The 21,164-nt window shown below is 39.1% G+C and overlaps 1 long non-coding RNA gene across 1 annotated transcript; it reads left to right on the top strand.

Annotated features, from left to right (window-relative positions):
- Positions 1-1,377: 1,377 nt before the first annotated feature.
- On the top strand, positions 1,378-1,840 carry LOC115231659. The gene is made up of 2 exons (XR_003883541.1): positions 1,378-1,650; positions 1,683-1,840. It is a non-coding gene; the product is annotated as an uncharacterized LOC115231659 (long non-coding RNA).
- The last annotated feature ends 19,324 nt before the right edge of the window (positions 1,841-21,164 follow it).

The raw sequence follows: 21,164 nt of genomic DNA, 5'->3' as shown, positions 1-21,164 counted from the left end.
ACTTTCTCCGATGTCTTCTTTTCCAAAGCTTTTTCAAAGCAGTGTTGTATTAATGTGTTTGTAATCTCGTCCCATGACAAGTTCGAACATAAAATAGAATCCAATGAGATGATTCCCTTTATGCTTCATTTATTTGTGCTGCAAAATTTTTATAATAGATAATCGTTATCATCATCCATTTATCGAAATGATTTTTAAAGGAACTTGTATTTTTTGGGAAAAATATTGTGTGACGTTTGAAAGTTTGGCAGAAAACATGAAAAGTTGCATTGTCAATTAACAATGCTATTTTTCTTATTTTATTCCTCATTTCTTCGTTAAATCGAGATAATCAATTTTCAAAAATATTTTTTGTCATCCAGGCTTCGCACGAGCAGCGTTGCTCGAAGGTATATCCTTGCAAATTCTGGTATATTCAAGGTATATACTTTAACAAGTTAATTGACTAATTAACTAAATTTCCTTGTTAAATAAATTTTAAAATTATTAATACAAATTTAAGGAAACGGGTTGATAATATAAAATTTTTCCACCAGTAGGGGTTTATTTCATTAAAATCATCGTATTTTATAGGGATGGCAAAAATATTTCCCCAAAAGAAAGGTTTTCCCAATTCGAGGTCACATTATAACCTCATTAAATTCAAATTAAATGAATTTAATTGCGCTATATTTTCTGATATTTAAGACAAATTTTTGATTAATATCAAATGAAAATTATTTTTTTCTGTAAACTGGATAAATAATTTTCTAGCATTATTTTGTTTGTTACAGTCAATGACTCCACCCCCTCACATTGTCAACCCCGACACCCCCGTTCAAGGAAACAGTCCCGCAACCGTGGTCAATCCCGCAACCGTGGTCAATCCCGCAACCGTAGTCAACCCCGCAACCGTGACTACGAAAGCACCAACATCCCAAAGTTCATCAAGAAAATTGACTCTACAAAGTAAATTTTGGGACAAATATTTATGCAATTCTGTAGGTCTGGTCGTGCTAGTGATAATGACTGTACATCAGTTTTATCATTAATTTTAATTCTAACCCTTAAGTAATAATAATAAACTAATTAATAATTTCTCTCATTTTTTTCTTTTTTCCTCTTCGTATTTGAATTTTGTCTAGGTAATTCCTGCATTTAAATCTTCCTCAGACTCTTTTATAGTCTTGGAAATGCAGCCCAACTGCGTTTTTTTTTACTTTTTCGTTATTAGTTCACAATTCACAATTAATTTTGTTCAACCATATATTGAATATAGACAACGTCAACCAAGAATTTTTTAAAATCCATAGATAACCTCATTAAATTTAGGAATAAAATTCTTTCGACATATTTGAATTTCATATTAACCAATTAACCAATTTCTATTTCCGCCTATCCTGCGTGATCTCTCCAGGGCCAGCTCGGCTATTATCCAATGCTGGAAGTGCTTGAGTTGCCTTGGTTTACCCAAACACTCATTCCCGATTTCAGGGGGCCTCCCTACCCCGTCTGGATTTATCAGCTTTTCGATGCGAAACCTCCTCTGGTCAGGATCCCAAAATCGGCCAGGGTCACTGTGGCCAAATTTTTTGCGCTGGCTTTTACCTGGCGTTTGGTTCAAGCTATTTTTTCCCCATTTCCCACAAATCTACACTTATGGCCTGCACTGTAAATGGATAAGTGTGATCTATTATCACTAGGTACCACGATCTATTAGCTGGCAGTTGTCCTCGCCTCCGTGGAGTTCCACCAGCTACAGACTGAGGGTTGGTCGAGCTAGTAATTTATAATTCATCTACATGGGACATTTCCGACACAGAACTAAGGAATTTTGACTCTTTTCACAGAAAACAGCTTCGTGTCTTAAATGGCGTACACTATTTCTAGAAAATAAACAACTCATCCCTCGACAGGCTCAGCAACTCGGTGCAATCGGGCGTGACATCATAGACGACCGCTGGAAATTATTCGAGTACATCCTAAGAATGGACCAACTGCATCTGGTAATGGAAAAATAATTCCTGTCAGGTGGACCAAAATTTCGTGGACGGCCCAGAACATCACTGCCGACTGTTCTGAAAGTAGACATAATTTTTGCGGGGAAAACTCCAAAAAACTGCGATGACGTGGACGAATCCCGCAGACAGGCCCAAAACCGCGAAAGTTGGAAAACAATGGTTAAGAAAATCGTATCGTGTGTGGCACGTGTGGGAATATGACTTATTTTGTTATTGTTTCTTCGGGAAGTGATATTTTTCAATACAAATCCAGATATTAATTAAACTTTTTCTGTTCGCTTCATCCTCTATTCGCAAAGTGATTCAGGTAGGTGACCTTATTTTTGGCACTATAGAATCTAGATATGTGATTAAGGGACTCGACTTAAACTTAATTTGGTGTATAACTTGGAAAAATTAGAGTATTACATACATCTCTATTTCTGAGGATTTTACAAATCATGTTTTATTTATCCATGATTTGAAACTTAAAGAGGAGGAATAACAAGGATGTGATTATTTAATCTAAACTGAATTGTTTGGGAAATCATTTTGAGCTAATATTTCTGATCTCTCTAATCCTTTCCTATTCATCTAATCTTTCTCTGTCTATTTCTTTCTATCCATTATTCGTTCTGTTCTCATTCCTTCATATGGTGGTCTCTCATCCCACTCTTAATCCCGTTTCCCCCCTGCTCAATTTACAACATGGTTAACAAAAGAAAGAAGGGCCGTCCCTGCTCATCGTGTTCTCTGTTCTTTCATCTTTCTTGTGTCTCCCTTTCCCGCCGCACTTCGGAACGTATTCCATCTTGGGTCTGTCCCGCTTGTCTTTCCGGCACCCATTACTTTCATCCCCCCATCCGCCACTGCCACTCTCGGCACTCGCTGTTCCGCTGATTCCTTCCCTTTCTCTGACCCTATATTCGGGACCCATTCTATCCCTTTTGTTCTCAAATCCATCAAACTCCTCCGCCGCCTCCGGCAAATCCCGCACAGAATCCCAAAAGCTGCTCGTATTCTAGCTGCTTCCTCTTTGTCTACCGCAATTGACGACGCTCTGGCCTCCGACGGGGAATCTCATTGGCATAAGTTGTTCTACTTTGCCTCTTTCGACCTTGGCTTTCTCCCATCCAGTAACAAACATGAACTGTCCTCGTACGACGGGAACTGTTTTTCTCCTGGCTGGCTCCAGGTCTATCTTGCCAATTCAGAGCCTCCTTTCGGCTCAACCTCCCTAAATCTGACTGCAGCTCCGTACGATGACGACTACCTCTACAGAAAAGTTAATTGCAAACTTATGGACGGCGATGTCCGCGGTGCTGTCGAGTTCCCTTTTGTCATTGACATTCGCCGTCCTGAAATCTCTCAAGAAAAACATCTCTCTCTGCCCCACGACTTCAGACCTCAGCCGCCTTCTGCCACTCTCGCTGTCAATCCCTTCGTGGTCTTGGAAGACCTCGTACTGAAAGCCTTGAGGAATTTTTCCCCAGGAAGCAGCGGTGGAGTAGACGGCCTGAGGCCTGGTCATCTAAAAGATCTGACTTCTCCCACCACCGCCGAAGCTGTACGGAGGTTGTTACGCTCAATTACCAACCTGTGCAACCGTTTCCTCTTCGGCTCTCTCCCTGACTTTGCACGTGGGATTTTCTTTTCCGCCAACCTTACTGCCCTTGGGAAAAAGGACAACGGCGTGAGACCTATTGCCGTTGTGAATATCTTTTGGAGGCTCTCTGCCAAACTTCTGTGCCACGCAATTGTCCTTTTTTGTCTCAAGAGTTTCTCCTCGCCTAGCTCGGGGTCGGTGCCCCAAACGGCTGCAAAGCGGCCGTTCATTCGATTCGTGAACTCATCGAATCTTCCCAGTCGGCTATCATGGTTAAACTAGACGTCTCAAACGCTTTCAATTACATCAGACGTGACCACCTACTGGAGTGCTGCCGCGAACTGGTTCTGTTCACTTATCCCCTCGTACATCTCTCATACGCTTCTCCGAGTATCCTTATGTTTGACGATGTTCCCATCTTTTCGGCCACCGGGGTCCAACAGGGCGATCCCCTGGGTCCTGTCCTTTTTGCCTTGGGCGTTAGCAGCATCGCTCACTCCGTTCGATCCCCAGTTAACATATGGTATCTTGATGACGCAACCATTTGCGGTCCCCCCGATGCTGTTTTTGACGACCTTCGTTCTATCCTCCCTTCCCTCTCGGATATCGGCCTATCTATAAATGCCGATAAATCCGAAATCGTGTTTAAATCCGAATCAGGCGGTTCACTGCTGCAACTTCCACGTCCCGAGGCATTCTTTCAGACGTTCGGATTACGGACAAATCAAATCTTATGATCCTTGGTGCCCCCATGGGGCCTTCTGCCCTCGAATGCTCACTCGCTGGAAAAATTTCCCACTTATCCAAAATGATCGAGAAGCTTAAAGTTATCGAGCCTCATGTGGCTCTTTTCCTTCTCCGAAACCACTTTTCCGTCCCTAAGATCCTTTACACCCTAAGATGTGCACCCTGCTTTCAAAGAGACGACCTTCTTTCTGACCTTGACAATATCCTCAGGCTCGATACGAGCTCTCTTTGCAATCTGGCTTTCGACGATCCAGGCTGGACTCAGGCATTCCTGCCTGTGCGCGGGGCGGCCTTGTCTTGAGATCCTATTCTGATCTTGCCTTTCCCGCATTCCTATCCGCCCACTACGCTTCTCGTACTTTCTCAGACATCGTTCTTAAAAACCTCCCCGAACGGAAATTGTCTGAAGATTACTCTGCAGCCCGTGGTCGGTGGGAGGCTCGGTTTGGTTCGAAGATGCCCAATTCTCAATCTGTACAGCGTCAATGGAACGAAATTTCTTGTCAGGCAATTTTCGAAGGCCTCCTTCCTGTCTCCAATCAACACCGTGTTGCTTGCTTCCGTGCAGGTCGCTGCGAAGGCAGCGGTGTTTGGTTAAAGGCTCTCCCTCTCCCTTCCATCGGCAACCTTGTGGACAAGGAATACCTAAGAATCGCAATCTCTCTTCGTGTCGGGCTGAAAATCTACCAGACGCACAAATGCCGCTGTGGGGGAACTGTTGACGAGTACGGTTTACACTCCCTCGCTTGCCGTCGGAGTGCCGGTCGTGTCCCTCGTCACAGTGAACTCAACTCGATCATACAGAGAGCCCTCGCTTCAGCTGGCGTCCCGTCAATCCTTGAACCTGTTGGACTGGATAGAAGGGATAACAAACGCCCAGATGGCATTTCCCCGTTTCCATACGAGCAGGGGAAATCGCTTATTTGGGATTCTACCTGTTCGGACACGTTCTCGTTGGGAAATCTCGCACTGTCCGCCCCCAATCCTGGGCACGCTTCGAGGCAGGCCAAGGACCGAAAGATTCTCAAGTACGGCCACCTCTCCAACTCGCTGTTCTTTACTTCAATCGCCGTGGAGTCATCCGGGACCTTCGGCTCCAAGACACTCCGCTTCCTTCGCTCGCTCGGTCGACGGATTTCAAGGACAAGCCACGATCCAAGAGAGTATTCTTGGCTCCTGGAACGTCTGTCGATTGCTGTGATCCGAGGGAACGGCTTCGCCATTCGCGAGGCTGGCCGGGTGTCTTTATTAATTAGCTTAGCTATCTTTTTACTTTTATAAATCACACGATCATTTTCTAAAAAAAAATTATTAACTAACCTAATTAATTCTAATTTTTGCAGTAAGTAATCACAGTCAAAGATGCATATCTCTCAAAATATATATGTTGAGCACTAAGATTCGGCTCTTTGAAAAATTATCTTTTCGATTGTCAATCCCAAATTGACATTTTAACCCTTGAATAGATATCTTTTATTTATAATAAAAGATTTTTTTGCCAAGGAAAGAAATCGCCTCAAGAAATCAAACCGAATATCTTCTGATACAATTATCCGTATCAGATCATTGAACACGGAATTGAAGACCTTAATTTATTTTCTAATTTTTTTAATATTATGGCGAGCATGTACCTAATATTGATATAAACTGGCACTATAGGTCACATGGAAAATTCTGTTGTGGACTTATGCAACATCAAATTCCGACAGCTCCCAATAAGTAAGGAGGATGCAGTGCATTTTCTGCAAAATGTGGATATCCTTTCAAAATCACGTATATGTCCGAAGGGACATCAGATGGAATTAGTCTTGGGACCGAAGCTCAATTGGAAATGCTCAAGAGTTGGTTGTAGAGTCCAATGTTCTATTAAAAAAGGTATAATTTCTCTCAAATAATTCTAGATACCTGGTTAGAGAATTGTAGATTGCCATTTGAGGATGTCATCGCCTACATATACTTATGGAGTTACGATAGGCATACCTTCAAATGGCTTCATCACGAATACAATTGGGGTGAACATACATATGTCGATTGGGCTATGTTTTTACGTGAAGTCTGTGTGGACGCACTTGTTAAAAGATCTGACGGCAAAATTGGTATTATTAATGTTTATTTCAGGTGGTCCTGGTATGATTGTGGAGGTAGACGAGAGTATGTTTTCCAAACGGAAAAACAACTCTGGAAGAGTTTTACCAAAACAGTGGGTCTTCGGTGGTATTTGTCGAGCCACCAAACAGTGTTTTCTGCAACCAGTCGCGGATAGGAGCAGAGAAACACTGCTCAGTCTAGTAATTCGATATGTCGAGGTGGGAAGCATTATTTATAGTGACTGCTGGAAAGGTTAGCATTATTTGATTAACATTTAGGGTATTCAACTGATCAATTGGTTGAAAACGGCTACACACACGAAACCGTTAACCATAAGTAAGGAAATATAATATATTCAGAAAATTCTTTGTGGATCCAACGACGGGAGTGCACACCCAGACAGTAGAACGAATGTGGGGAAGTGCAAAATGCAAGAATAAAGCTCAAAGAGGAGCTGTAAGACATCATCTGGGATCTTATTTCGCAGGTTTTTTTAGTTAGTTATTTTTTCAGAATTTATGTGGCGAAAACAAATACAGAACTATAAGGAATGTTTTGCACAGATTGTAAAAGACATAAATTCCTTCTACAGTCCTGGAATTTGGATGCCGCGTACTAAAAATGACTAAATTGGTTAAATAAATTTTTAAATAATTTTAATAACCATTTAAATTATTGATAGAGGGTTATAAATTAAATAATCTATTTTTCACTAAAAAAATTAATTAATTTTAATTATCTTCTAAAAAAACTGCGACCACTTCGACAAAAGTACCCAAGGTTCTTCACAAAATTCACAATACAGCTAGGGAGTCGGAGTTTTCAAGCACCTGGAACAGAAAGTTGTGATCTACTGGATGATGAAAACGATTATCTATTATAAAAATTGTGAATGCATCGGTTAAGAATTGCTTGTTCCTTTGCCCCTTGACACATTCGCCGAGTTCCCAATTGATTATCGGATGAATGCGTTTTTCACGTGATTCCAAACAAAACAAGAAAAATAGTTTATAGGAAAAGCAGTGAACAATTTAAGTCTAAAAATATTTCAACAACTGTGAAATTTTGAACAGGTTGATTTGGTCTGAAATTTGGCAATCAGATTATATGCCTCAATGTAATCTCCCAACTTCCTGTTAACACATTTCGTTGCAAGTTTATATAAGTTAGACATACAAGTAATTGGTCTCAAATTTTTGCTTTCTTTGGGATGAGATATGTGATTCCAGTGTAGAACCACTTATCCGGTGTGTATTCACCATGGATTATCTTAACTAGTTCTTCACACAAGTGATCATGGATTGAGGTAATTTTTTTAGAAAAAAATTATACATCCCATTACAACCGCTAGCTCTCCAGTTTTGGAGTTGTTTAATTATTTCAAGGATGCTTTCTTTACTAAACTCTGCAAATGTATGCTCTGCCCATGTCACTATCTTGTTAATCTGTAAGACATTATCGCTCCTCTCATTTCTACTCCATATTTTTTCCAATATGATAGACATTCACTGTTATTAAACATAAACTCTGCACTCTTTCTTTCATCATTTAAAGTGGGATAGAAACAATGCCGATTCAGTTCAAAAAACCAATTCTGTTTCCGAAATTCTTTTCTTGTATCACGGAGTCGAAGTTTCTTCTCAACAATCTTTATTTCGTCTCCAATGCAAGCAGAAATTCTTCCAAGTTCTCCTTTCTTTGCCTTTCGATATCCATATTCACTCAGCGTATCCCTCGTTGCATTATCAAACTTCAAGCTTCCTTTTTGATCAATAAGTGTATTAGTCTGTTCGTCTGTTCGTATTGTTCTTTAAGTTTAATTAGTTTTGCTTCCATAATTCCTTTCCAGTTGTTATTCTTAGGAGACGATGATAGCCCGTAGAGTTAACAGATTAGCAGGACAATCCGGTTGCAACACCGAATTTGGAGAGGGAATATCAGATTCTTGAGTTCCAAACTGCCTACAAACCACACGATCTACGTTATTATTGGGTTCTCTTTCATTATCCTTTGTAGATAGGTCCATTGGAAATGTTTCATTAAACCCAGTAGAAACAAGCATCCACGTAACAACAAGAATTATTAAAATTTTTATTTAATACTTACATTATTTAAAACAATTTGTTCAGGTATAGTCATTGGCTCCAGAACCATACATTAAGTTATTTCTATCAAAAATCACCCTATAATTTATCTACATCACTTATTAAAGTGAACTCGATTCAAACATCTCTTCAGGCAAACATTAAAAATCTTACATTTCCTGATATTATTTATTGATCTAGAAAAATCGAAAATTTATATTTTCATAAAAAAGATTCTGGGTGCCATTTAAAAATTATTATTTATGTTTTGACAATTTTAATCGAATTTTATCCAATATCGAACTCTAAAGATATTTTAAGATTGATATTAAAAAATGAAAATCTGTCATTATCAGTGCAAACAATTCAAAAAACATTTAAAAAAGGGCTGAAAATAAATTGTTTAATAAATCAAGTCGGGTTTTCTGAAAACATTCTCAAGAGTAAATTTTGATTAGTAATTTAGATAAATTCTGAACGGTTTTTTGTAATGAAAATCATTCTGCGTGCATTTGTATAGTCTGATACAAACCATATCTGTTAATAATTACATGCAAAAATGATATGATACTAAGGTAGTCAAAACGTCAGAAATACATGAACATTCTACTCAGAATCTGGTCCACAGATCATGTCACTTATAAAGAAAATCAGCAGCACCCAATCTGAGCACTGGTATTCAGCAGAACAAGTCTCCTTGCCCATAGTCAAAAGTGATGCCTTGGTTCAGTGAAATTATTCAATTAACTTATTAGAATGTAATAATTCAAACATTGTAACTTAGTCGTAAAATAAATAGGGTAATGTTCTTCAGAATTGCTGAATCCAACTATCAGCTTGCATTTTATAAGCAGATGTTCTGGAAAAACCGATGCTAAATTTCATTTGGTTTATGAATTATTCTGGCATACCTGCTCATCTAAGAGTACTAAAATTGTCCTAAGTTGACTCTACGTTTCATCTTCGTCCCCGATTTGGTAAAACTGATTCTCTGACAAAATTACATTCACTCAATCCGTTGAGACCACAGCTTGTGAATATTTCTGAGGGCCGATTTCATCGATAAAGAACCTGAGGAATTAAAATAATTAGAATGTCCAAAAAAGAGTAAAACAAAACATTAATAAGAGAATTAAAGATTAAGCCAATTCGAGTCCCTTAGCTTTTGCCGACATTTTGAGTCTCCTCTCCCGATCGGCCATTGTAGTGAGTCTGACACCACTATCGGCACTCAATGTAATCCACGGCACATTTCCTCTCCCGATTATAAATACATTTTGCATTCTAACATAAACAAACAACCCTCACCGAGTACAGAACTTGTTGTGTGAGGAATCCTCGACATAGACAATATCATACACACCAGGATGCTTCTCAATCTTGTTGACCACCCCAACTCTCCCCAAATTACGCCCACCAGTGATAACACACAAATTCCCTCACAAATAACAACACAAACACACCTTTGTCCATACTAACAAAATCCTTGATCTCCCCTGTGGCCAAATGGAGCATTATCGTGTCATTAGCCTTCACTGCAGGGTTGGGGAATCGGATAGTCCTTCCATCATAGGTGTATAGATAAGGAATTTTCTGAGGACCGATTATGGTTCTTCGAACTTTACACAATTTGACCTGCCAATTACAGTCCAACATTTAACCTCGGCCTCAGTTTCCCCAATGGGAGTGGGTTTAAATCGTCCTTTGGCGTCATATAGCATTCTGTAGTGCTTGTTTAGTTTTCCCAATGAGATCACATCTAAGAATAAACTAAAGAATACCCACCCATCAGACCAATCGGGTATCGGTGGTCTGTTCGAATTTTGCTGTCGATTTTTACTACTCGACGTTTGGCGATTTTTTTGGTTTCTTGGTAATTTAAAGCGAATTTGAAATATTCTCGAAGGATCAGGGCCATTGGGATACATTCACGTTGCTTGTGGGGACCTGATGTGGGCTTTGGTGCCTATTTATACATTAGTAGACATTCAGTCATACGAAGACACCGCCCATCTTGCTCAGCATCCATTTCTTTGGAGCATTCACTCGTTTCAGATGTCTTTTAATACCTCTTACACCCTATATAGGTCTCAACAACAGCAAGCACCATTAAAGCACGTTTTAATAAAAATTAATTCATTTTTAAAAATATTGATTATAATTAAAAATCAATTAATTTTTAATTAAACCCTAATAGTGTCACAAGATATCAAGCCCGGCAACAATCGACAAAGGAGTTTTACAGAAATACGTCTTCTTAAGAAATAATCTGAATTTAATTTTATATCGACAAAGAAATAATTTTGCTTATAATTTATTAAAATTTATATTAAATAAACAAATACAAAGCGTGCATTATATATCACGTTTTTGATAATGGCTCTTGTGGTTGTTATAAGACATTGATTTATTCATCTATTATAGAAGGAAGAAAATCCAATGAGAGAAGTCAAGATTGCCAAGCTCTGTCTCAATATTTCTGTTGGTCAGTCTGGAGATAGATTGACAAGAGCAGCAAAAGTAATGGAACAACTGACTGGCCAAAGACCTCGCTTTTCAAAAGGTCTGTTTCATATTCCCATTATTCAAAACAGCCAAAATAACAATCCGTAAGTTCGGTATTCGAAGAAATGAGACGATTGCCTGTTCTACCACAGTTCGTGGCCCGAAAGCAGAACAGATCCTCGAATCTGGTCTCAAAGTCAAGGAATACGAATTATACAAAAAGTGTTTTTCCCAAGACGGAAGTTTCGGATTTGGAATCGAAGAGCATATTGATTTGGGGGTTAAATATGATCCCAACATTGGCATCTACGGAATGGATTTTTGTGTAGTATTGGAGAGGAAAGGTGGTGATCGAGTAGTCATTATTAAGGGTATCGAGTGAAGAGGAGGAGGCGTGGTTGTGCCAGAGTTGGTGCTAGTCACCGTGTGTCTAAGGAAGACGCTATGAAATGGTTTAAACAGAAGGTGTATTTTTTGATCATTTCCTCTAGTTCGACGGCCACGTAATCCCTAAGAAGAGGAAAAATTAACTTAATTTTCATTTTTTGTTTTTTGACGGTTCGATCAACACCTTTCTCCCCCTTTTGGGAAATATGCTTCCTAATTTAATTTTCAGTTAGTGAGACAGTTTAACCAACATGGTTTATTTTGTTGCTAGGACATGTTTAAAACGGCTGTCGTTATTAGCTTTGTTATTATTTATTGGCACAACATTGGTGAATCGTTAACTGTTTTATTCCATGTTACAATATCATTGTTGTTGTCGCTGAGAGAATTCATTTGCGAATTATTTATTTTTATAATTTTTTCTCTTGCAATGATTTTTCTAGTTCTTTCTGACCTTTATTATTCTCGGTCGATTAAAAAATATTGAAACTTTTTTTTATTTTTATACGTTTATTGTCGTTCTTAATCCTTGTCACGACTAGCTGTGTTTTTTTCACATATCTGGGATATATGCCAATAAAATTCTCTACGTAAATTTACTTAATGATTAGGGCGAACATTTTTTAACCTTAAAATTGAAAAAAAATAACCTTAAAAAGTTAACTTTATTAACCTATAAACCAAAATTTTTAACTTTAAAATTAAAAAAATTAACTTATTTTTTCTCAACTTAAACTTGTAAAGTTCTTAGTTTAAACTTTTATACGAGACAATAGAAGACAAAACTTATTGAAGAAATGAATAATCTTCAGGAAAGATATTTTTGTATTCCATATTAATAATTTTCGTTAGATCGCTTTCCGAAATTCTCTTCTCCAAATATTTTTTAACCTCTATTTCATCTTTCACAAATTATATAACACTAAAAGTCGAATATGTGTAGTCTATTGTGCATGTGTTACTCTCAAATTTGTAATATTGATAATTAATTTCTCAATAGGATATGTAGCCTGGCGGATTGCCAAACTGTTTCCCCGGATGATTCCTCTCAAACTGTTTCCTCTCAAATTTTAATATTTTTTCTACAAATTACTATCTAAGAACAACCTGGAATGTGTGAATAACAATGCGAAATTGCACATAAACTTTGTACTAATCTATTATTAGGAAAAGTCACGAAAGACGTGAGTCTAAATGGCTTTTTCAGCGCATTTCGCTCGCGATAGATTTATTCCTTACAAAGTTATTCTGTAAAAAGTTTCTGAATCTGTTTTCAACGTCCCCTCAATGCTTCGGGATGAGCCCAATACTGAGATTCGTACTGCATCTGACTTGGCACTCTTGGCATATTTATCCTGTCTGTGGATGTGCAACAACCTGGCCTCCGAATCCTACACAAATCTTTCAGATCTTGCCTGTAAGGTGCTCTGTCGGATGTACTCGGTACCTGGGAGTGCTCCTTTTCTGAGAGGCCCAAGATTTCTTCTCTTAACGTGCCTGGGACTCTATGGCATGCCGAGCTCGTGTGTCTAAGCTTTCGGTAAACCTTGACTAACACCACCTGACTTGCCTCCGTGTAGTATCAGTCCCTCATTTGACCTATTCCCTTTTTATTATTATAACACATTCCGTAGGAACATTAACAAAGTTATAATCCCACACGTGTCACAAGCGAAACAATCTTCTGGACCATCCGTGCCCCTCTGTTGCGGGCGAGATCCCGCAAAGATTCTAGGTCGTCCCAGTTTTTGATACTTTTGCCATGAAGTTTGAGAATGTTTACAGAGAGAGATAGATTGTTAAATTTTGATGGCCAGTGTATTCCGTGTAAGAGACGTAGTTGTTTACGGTGAAAAAAGTCTATAGTCTTCAGTTCAGTGTCCGAGATCCCCCATGTTGACGAGTTGTATAGTAGAATAGGCCTTACGAATGCATTACAAAGCCTTGATCTGAGAGCCCCATTTATCGGCCAAGCTTGAAGCCATTTTTTACGTATTCTGCTTAGAGCCGCGGTAGCATCTTTCTACGAGAAATGTCTTCACTATCTCCAAGTATCCTCCAATCAGTTTTACAATTCTAAAAACATAAATCAAAAAAACAACTAGGTTAAATAATTCCACGGACTTTCATTGTCAGGAATAGTCCCAATATATTTTAGACAAAAACTAAAAGTATTACAAAATAATAATTCAACTCAATTTCCGACTCAGTTTTGGCGGGAAATTGAATAATTTTTACGGGAAAAAATAGTTGAAATCTGTGATTCCAAGTGGAATTATTGCGTGGGTCAGATTCGATCAATTTGTTGGTGAATTGGACTTCTTTGATGTTATCCGTGGACATTAAATCATTTCGTTTAAGCAGCCACAAACTATCAAATTCATAAAAGCACAAAACCGGTATTGCCACGCATGTAGATTTCTCGAATCTTCTGAAAATACAATTTCGCAAAATTGAAGTTCCCGCCAAAATATTGAATCGTCCTGTTGGACAAGCCATGTGGTACCAGCTTTGGTAGTTTTTGGTATTTCCTGGGAGTATAATAGAAGTTACAAAATCTCTTTCTACAAGCAGATCTGATTTTACTGCAATTAATACTCTTCTACGATAATTCCTGTGGATTTTATAATCTGGTTGTACCAGGCTGTGTAATTGGCGATATTCAGGCAGAGGAGATCCCCTGTGAGTTCTAAGGCTCTCGAGCTCATTTCGCCCTTGAGTGAGATGGCTCGGAAATAGCCCATTAGATCACGAACTGGGGTACATTTAGGTAATAAAACATTCAGGAGTGAAGTCTATTTGAAGAAAGTCAGTGTCTTTGGGTAGTGGGATGGGTTCTATGTCATCCCACTCTGGTCTTTTATTGTAAAAAATGTATTCGTCGTTGGTCATGCCACCTAAGATTGATAAAATTTATTTTTTAGAGAGAATAACCATCAATTGGAAATAGAGAAGTTAACTAAATTAGATGAGTCGCCGAACGGATGGACAGGCAATTTCCACGTAATATCGCGAACGATATCCACTGAAAAAGCCAGCTCGTTCACGACTATCGTGACTCCTCCTCGAGATGATTAAACCAATCTCTAAGAGGAATTTGAGGGCTTTGGGTCTAATTATCTCACTGGTCTCGAAAGCCAAAGAAATGAAGCAGCAGGTATCGGTCAAAGAGCCATATTTTGCAGTTTTCCTAGATTCGGCAAGGGCAGATACAGATCCAGGACGAGAAGCGGAGTCAACCAACGATGATGAGGAAAATTAGTCTACGCAGGTAACATCCCACACGAGTCCCATTCCCTCCCTAAACGGGAATAAAGTCGACCCGTTAGGGCGTTTTCCATCTCCACGGTCTAGTCCTATCGGTTCTAACATCGAGGGGAATCCAGCGGCGTTAAGCGCGCGCTTCACAACGTCGTTCAATGAGGCGTGCCTGGGAATCCTGTTGGCACTGAGGCGACAAGAGAGAGGGTGTAAACCTCTCCTGTCAATGAGTTGTCCACATCTGCAATGGTGCGGCTGGCAAATCTCTATGCCAAGCCGTAAACAGATTCCGATGCGGACCGATTCGTCGTTTAGGAACATCTCCGCTGACGAGATCGGTAACGCATTCAGCCAATCGCCCGAATGCGGTTGACAGGCAAAAATTTACTTTTTGAATTAAATAAAAATTATGTCTTATATAATGGAACACATTGGGCTGGACCGAGGAGATGGCATAAGGCCCGATGGAACAACTCTTTTCCCGTATTTATGGGAAAATCACTCGCACAAGATGCGACGTGTGTAGACACGTTTCCAATTACGTGATTCTCCGGAATATTAATTCTCCCGGTTGGGGTGCTGAGGCAGCAGAAAAGGTCAAGATATCTAAATATTCGGAGATTAGAAAACTTTTCCGTTTTGTTTCAATCTCGATAGAGACGTCGGACATAGTGGGATCCAAAACTGCGGAATTTTTTTTAAAAATTGGGGCGATTCTGGCTAAACAAGTATTTACTATTTGTTAATATAATTTTTTATTCCGAAAAAAATAATGCCATTATGAAAATTGTTTGGAAAGAAGTTTGAAAAAACGCTTACTGACATGATTTGATTAGTGGACTTATTCCGGAATATTTTCGATTTGTCCACACGAATCACTATTTCACACTAAAACTGATTATAACAATTATTTCACAAAAGTAATTGTAGGTTGAAAACATAATCGACTTAATTTTACAAATACTTGCTTTTTCGAAATTATATTTGAATTCTTTCTTGAAAATTATTTCAAACGGAGACGGCAACTCTCTAAGCTTGTAAAAGTTTTAATCTAAAGCGTAAATAGCTTGGATATAGTCAAGATTAATATTAAAAATTTAATTAAACCCGGTTTACAGCGCGATCCTTAGTTGTTGTGAAAGTAAAGAATTTAAAACTTTAACGTTTTTAAAACTATAATGAAAGTTGAGACCTTCGTGGCTCTCGTTATCAAGCCCCCTAAGCTCTAATTCCTCGGCCACTTTTCTTTTGGACCTATTGTATTAAATAAACCATATTCATTCATTCATTCAAACTATCATGAAAACTTTTTTAATTAAAAAAAATTTTAGAGATAAAAAATAAGTTTTCTTTTCTTTGATGCTATCTTGGGATGGTATTGTAACCAACTTTTACAAGTACTATCAGAATAGATTTGAAATAAAGCCTATATTCTGAATATTTTGAATATGGATGGAGCGGTCCAAAGGGTCAACATTTATCACAGAATGTGAATAAATCCCTCCTCCAATGTGCGCAATCCCATTATAGGCTGCCCAACCATCAGTAATGATATGGGTGCCGGGAAGTACGCGTCGAACGATAACTTCATTAAGTGTTTCCGCTGTTCTGTCTAAAGGATAAATGGAAAAAAAACCTGCAACTTCTTCAAAAAAGCACTTTCTAGTTTCCCTGTCTATTCCACCCAATACCCAATGGCCTGGTCGCCAATGACCTCGATGGTACTCGTCGATTTCCACTATTGACTCTTCTAAAAATTAAAATTAAATAAATTACGTAATGTATCTTCATTAACCACGAGTCCTCCAAGTTTGATAGGAGCATTTGCAAGAGACACCGTAATAAGTTCTCTGCAAAAGTTCGTCCAATCTGTAATCGTATTTTGCGAAATTTCTAGTTTGTACGAGATGAGATTTCCCTGGTAATTTAATGCCCACATAAGCATTAAAATTTTCGCTAACGGTAAATGACTTGCTAAAATTAGTTTAAGGATCGCCTACTGCAAAACCAGCTGTTCGTTCTTATACTTCGATAAGTATTGCTTGGAATACATAAACAAATTGCGTTGTCCACTTTGCGTTTTTTCAGAGTGAATTCGGTTTTAAAAATGTTGATTATGAAGAACCATTTATTAAGTGCTTTCGAAAAATTGTTTAAAAATTGATTAAAGCATCTTTGTTATCAAAAGTTAAGTCAAAATCGTCATCGTAGAAAATTTTCAAATCTTTAAAGTGGCTTCCAAGTAGATGACAAACGGCAGAGAGAATCTCCTTAGGATGTGCCGACATTCGTCCAAACCGCCTTGAAAAAAACGATCCAACATAAAAAGCTGTACTTGTATCATTCTCATTTCCCCTTTATCCAGAAATCATTGTAGCAATCCGTGTCTTGGCTAGCACCTAGTAAAAGGAATCAAATTTGTCAGATTTCTTGGCAATCCTGCCTCTCGATTTTTAGTAAACGATGTTTGATTTTTAGTAAAAACTGATCGGCAATTAAATAAAACAGCTATAAATTAACCTCGGGGTTAATTTGCGTAGACAAGTCCAGTTTTCATAAATATTTTATTTCAAAAAAACTGAGTCGAGCTTTTATTTACATAAAAATTAGAATTATAAATTCACTTTTATAGGATAATTACGTCATGATTTGAGGAAATACGTTTCTCTTCAACGGTTGACCATTTCGTTAAGCATATTGGGGCAATCCAAAATTTCCATAACAGCCTATTTGAACGAATGGATATTCATTAATTGTCGTAAGTTATAGCGTCCGGGCCAGTTCTAAGCGTCCGGAGTGATAAATCGGATTTATCACTCCAAATCATTATGATTTTGGGAATAAATTTTATTTGTGTCGCCTAATTTTGGTTAATTACGTCCTATACGGGGATACGGATGAAATTATTGGTAAAATGTACCAGCATGTTTTTCTGGTAGGCAAAAAAATTGAAATTTTATTTTTGTTGAATTAGATAGGAAATGGGTCGAATTGGGGATAAAATGTCTATATTTTTTCCGGATTTTTATATTAAAAAGTTTAAATTTTTATTTAACAGTTTCACGTTTTTTAAACTGTTCATGGTGCGCTCGATACACATCAATAGCAAAGGAGAATATGATTCTATTTTACTATATCTTTTGTCTAAAAAATATGAACCTGCAATGACAGAAACCAAAAAGCCAACAATTCGAAGAAAGTGTAAAACTCTTCATTTTGCAGACGATCAATTATTCTCTTATTCCAAATCAGGAACACATAAAATTGTTATATGTCCTTTTGAACATGAAAGGATTCAATCTATCAAATGCGTTTACGAGGAAAATCGTGTTTGGTTTCGTGGCTGGATTAGCCGGCTTCAGAGGGAGATCAGAAGAGAAATCCGCGAACTTGAAAGTTCACGGTGGGAGCGAGCCTGCAGACGCGTAGACGCCCGCTTCCCGGACTTCTGGAAACAGTTGAAGAGCCTGTCGGGGAGAGGGGTAGCAAATTCAGTGCGCCTTAAACGCTCTGATGGAACCCTCGTTTCGGACCCGGTTGAGGTGGCTGAAATATTTTCGACCCACCTCGATAACATCTCTGGAACTGACGGAAGCCAGTTCGTGGAGACATCGTCCTTTGATACTGTCCAGCAGATGTTGTCGTGGGACAAGTGCTGCCAGCTGGGCATATCAAGGAACGATGCAGGCGATATTTCCGAAGCGGAGATTCGGGCAGCGATCTCCCGAAGTAAGAACACTGCGGCGGGTCTCGATCGGATCCCTATGGCCCTCTTTAAGAAGGCCCCGCCGTTGTTGATCACCGCCCTACAGGTCTTGTTTAGCGGGAGCTTGCGACTTGGGATGATTCCCTCTAGATGGAAAGTTGCTGAGGTAATCCTTATCGGAAAACCCAGGATGCCTCATGATGTCCCCGGGGGATACAGACCTATTTCCTTGCTTCCCGCTGTATCTAAAATTTTAGAAAGGATCATGCACCGAAGGCTCCTGGAGGAGCTTACGGTGGTTGATGCCCTCCCTGAGTTCCAATGGGGCTTCAGGGAGGGTCGTTCGTGTGGAGACTGCTTATGGAAGGTGTCTTCTGAGATGAAGTGCGCCCTCCAGAAGAAGGAATGCGGTATGCTAGTTAGTCTTGACATTGAAAAGGCCTTCGACTCGGTGTGGCACGACGGCCTCCGGAGCTCCCTCGCCACGTGTGGGGTTTCTCCGTGTCTAAGGCGCTGGCTGTCGGGGTTCCTTGAATCTCGCGGACAGGTCGTGCGGCATCAGGGGGTCTTTTCTAAAGTCAGAACAGTCCTTCGCGGGGTCCCTCAGGGCTCTGTGCTGAGTCCCACGCTTTTTAATGTCTTTATGGCATCTGCGCCCATGCCAGTCAATGTTCGTACTGAAATGCTAATTTATGCAGACGACATCATCCTCTGGGATCACTCGATGAAACCTGAGTGTGCGTGTCGTAGGCTACAGGTTGTTGTGGATGGACTTGTAAACTGGTGTGGGAGTAGGGGTCTAAAGATGCGTGCGGATAAGTGCAGTGTTCTCAAAGTCTGTAAAAGGACGAGGGGTTACACTAATTACGCTCCTAGGTTATTGCTGAACGGGTCAGCAATTGCTGCAGTTGATCGGATGACTTATTTGGGCGTGCTCTTTAAGCCGTCCGGTAAGTTTGATGATCACATTGCACGTACGAAAATGCGTGCAATGCAGCGATTAGGCGCGTTGCGTGCTTTCCGGCTGCGGAGAGGTGCTTGGCTACGTGTGTTTAACGCCATGGTGTTACCCGTGTTGACCTATGGTGTACATGCCTGGCACTTCTGTGAGGACCGAGAGAAGTACGTTGACGCGCTCAAGAAAGTCAGAAGACGAGCCATCCGGCAAGCCCATGGCTTAGGATGGCGAGTGGAGCTTACGGACACCCAGGAATTGTCCCTCAAAGGCCTCCCTGAGGTCTTAGAAAAGATAATGTCTGGGTGGCAGGTAAGACGGTAAGTCTTAGTTTGCGGCTGAGAGGCGAGCGTGTGTGCGGGACTGAAAAGGCAGAAATGCCGAAGGTCTTAATTATACCCTCACTAACAGCCTTTTATTTTAAAATAAAATTTTTCCTTTTTTTTCAAAAAAATTCGCATAGAGTAATCTTACATTTTTATGTTCGTTACTATGACGAAAAATGATGAAAACTACATAGAGAATGGGAATTCTGTTTTCCAAATAAAAGATTTTAACACAAATTCAGCGCGCTCGACAGTGCCGCTATACGACGAGGTAAATACAAGAATATATTAAGTTGTTTATAATAATTGGGATAACTATGAAGTTGAACTTATTCTTTTTTTAGGCATACAACATGGACAATCACAACTTCAAAAGAAATAAAGATTCTAAATGTCACTCAAATTGTGATTCAGAAAAACCAAGTAAACTTAAAACTAAGTCGAAACCAATGCCATCTGGTTCATCAGAGTTCTCGAAATAGAATATCCGCTGATCAAAGCTCAGTTTTTAGGGGACAAAAACTTTTTCCATCAAAATTGACTCACCGAAAATCAAACAACTTTACCACGGAGGAGAAAACGGCCTACTTTATCGATATCCTCCGTTCATGGATGGCAAAAACATGCAAGAAGAGATTGCACAGACTTTGAGGAATTGTTATTCGTTTAAAAATGAATTTCTTATAAAAGCATTTCTCTCGTATTATTCGTAGAAAAATATATTCACATGAAGCTCTCAGGGTCTTTTGGGAAAATACATGGAGGTGAAGCACAGGAGAAGGCACTTGTCTATGGTTTGGTTTGCACAGATCATAAAAAAACGTTGGAGGATATTTATTGTTGAAATGGATATGTCCGAATAAAAATTTCCGTGAATTTTGGATTTTTTGCACTTTTCAGAAACTTTGCCCTGTTGGGTATGGTCCACAGAATAATATTGAATATGGATTCCCCAAAATTGAAGGTATGTTGACTGTATACTTATTTTTGGAAAATTCAAAACGTTTGAGATATCTTTGGGGTTTATATTTGTGTGTTTTTATTTTGAAATACAGAAGTGCTTTCTATGCCAGCATTTTTGTTTGAGGTAGCCGAAAACCTCTAACTTGGTTTAGATTCCCTTTGAAGTAACCGTTCATAAACTGAAAGTTGGAATGGTAGTCGAGGTTTTGGATTCGAAGACCAGACAGATTCTATTTCCAGCAAAAATTAGCAAAATAATCGACCACACGTGCATTAAAATTGATTCAATCGAATCTGTACAAAATTGAATCTTTTTATTCTCTTTCTGATGGAATCCTTCCCGTTGAGTTTTTTTATGAGCCACAAACTGCCTCTTACGTTTTCTAATGGTTGTGCTTGCTGGTCTCATGTTAAAGGGACCAGAAAACTTTTTCAGTGGAGTAAATATAGAGGGATTGGAAAGGGACTTGAAAGAGCTCCAAAATCGATTACAAGAACAGTAAATATTAATAAAAAACTATTTCTTTTAGTTCAAGAAAAAGCCTTGATTCGAACCC

The sequence above is a fragment of the Octopus sinensis genome, unplaced genomic scaffold, assembly GCF_006345805.1.
Source record: "Octopus sinensis unplaced genomic scaffold, ASM634580v1 Contig18749, whole genome shotgun sequence".
In the NCBI taxonomy this organism is placed as follows: domain Eukaryota; kingdom Metazoa; phylum Mollusca; class Cephalopoda; order Octopoda; family Octopodidae; genus Octopus; species Octopus sinensis.
Note: the sequence above shows the minus strand (reverse complement) of the source record. Positions and strands in the feature narration are given on the sequence as shown.